Consider the following 1,993-nt stretch of genomic DNA (forward strand, 5'->3'; position numbering starts at 1 on the left):
AATCCTAAAGGGAGGTGGTCTGAGAACTTGGGTGCATAGAATGTGATGTTAGCATTTGTTTTTCCAACTCTGACCTCAACCACCCCCCTCAGTGTGACTGGAAGTCCCGTCCGGCAGGCAGGTTATATCAGTCTCCGGGAGCCCTATGGGGTCCAAGAAAATTGGAGAAGGGTCTTATGTCTGGCTGCTACTTTTTCTGTAACATGTATATGGCACTTTGTACCAGACACCTCTAAGTCTTAACCAGTTAAAATCTTCCCCACCCAATAAAAGATATACAGTTATTCCCACTTTATAAATAGGGAAACTGAGGCACAAGGCGGTCAAGTAACTAGTCAAGATAGGCTGTTGAATAGCAGAGCTGGGGTTTGAGCCTAAATGCTTTGGCTCCAGCCGCAGGGGTCTGCACCACTGTCTGTACTGCCTCTCATTGACATGTTAAGCTGCTTTTTGTGGTTTTGATGTTAGTCATCAGGTGTCAATCCTTGTCTTCATTCAGACACTGGGGGGAGGGAGGGCACACTGTTGGGGAAGCCCTGTGCCCATCACTGCAACCTTCCATGGCACCACCCACAGGTTGGATCCCTTCTGGGGCATCACACTCTATCAAGGCCCAGGGGTCACCATCCACAGCTACCCACTACATATCCCTTAAAACCACATACCTTCTTCCAGGCTTAGAAAAGCTGACTCTTCTGCCAATATCAGGCTGCTTTCTCTTCTTGAAACATCAACCACTATCCTTTCCATCCTTAGAGCAACTCAAGCTTAATTTCTTGATGGTCTTGTCCTTCCAAACCAAAGGCCTCTTTCCGGAATATTCGTTTTTCATTCCCTCAGTAGTAATGTTGCAGGGAAAAGTTATTTCTTACTCCATGCTGAGACTGTTTCTTTGATTTGCTTTTCGTTGCTTTTGTAATTGTAATTATACATAATGGGCTGCCTCAGAGAATCCTGCCCCTCTGCTACTGCTAAGTCATTTCAGTCGTGTCCAACTCTGTGCGACCCCATAGACGGCAGCCCACCAGGCTCCCCCATCCCCGGGATTCTCCAGGCAAGAACACTGGAGTGGGTTGCCATTTCCTTCTCCAATGCATGAAAGTGAAAAGTGAAAGTGAAGTCGCTCAGTCGTGTCCGACTCTTCGCGACCCCATGGACTGCAGCCCACCAGGCTCCTCCATCCATGGGATTTACTGTAAACTAAAGTGCCTTTGTTTGGAACCCTGTCCACCTGTAGACTGCGGGATGGAAGAAATTAACACATCCCCTGCCTGAGGTTAGCCATTCTAGAGATATTTGCTAGATTAATGGCCTTTTTACTTTGTTCATGCCTCTCCCCTCATCTCTGATCCATAAAAATACCTGGCATCCAGACCCTGTAAAGATGATCATTTTGAAACATTAGTCTACCATCTTCTTGGTCAGCTGAATAAAGTTGTAATTCCTTGCCTCAACACCTCCTCTCCAATCCATTGGCCTGTCGTGCAGCAGGCAGAGCAACCCTGGACCTGGTAACAGTAACTCCTTTCTCACCCTTCCAGTCTCAGCTCAGCCGTCACTTCCTCAAGGAGCCTTCTCTGACCACATCTCCCCCTGCCTCCACTAGGTAGATCCCTTGTCCTGATGCAGGCTCGTAAAGCACCATAGCAGTTATCCCAATGAAAACTTCAAATGTATTTCTGTTCATTTGATTAAACTTTATCTGCCCACCAGGCTTGAGTTTCCCTGAAGATGACCCTTTTGTCTCTGTGTGCTCACAGTGGAATTTCCAGTGATATTTCCCTCACGGTGCCTGATAGGAGATGCTCTATTTATGAATTCATTCAATATGTATTCAGTAAAAGAATGAGCAACCTCACAGGAAAAGCAGCCCAGAAGTGAGAGGATAACAGCTTGGCTATCTTTACCAAAATGAAGGTAAAGCAAATAAATTTTCTTCCATGCTGCTTATGGGTCCCTAGCAGGACAAAACAATTAAAAAAATACAGAAGCA

This window comes from Bos indicus x Bos taurus, chromosome 23, assembly GCF_003369695.1.
Source record: "Bos indicus x Bos taurus breed Angus x Brahman F1 hybrid chromosome 23, Bos_hybrid_MaternalHap_v2.0, whole genome shotgun sequence".
In the NCBI taxonomy this organism is placed as follows: domain Eukaryota; kingdom Metazoa; phylum Chordata; class Mammalia; order Artiodactyla; family Bovidae; genus Bos; species Bos indicus x Bos taurus.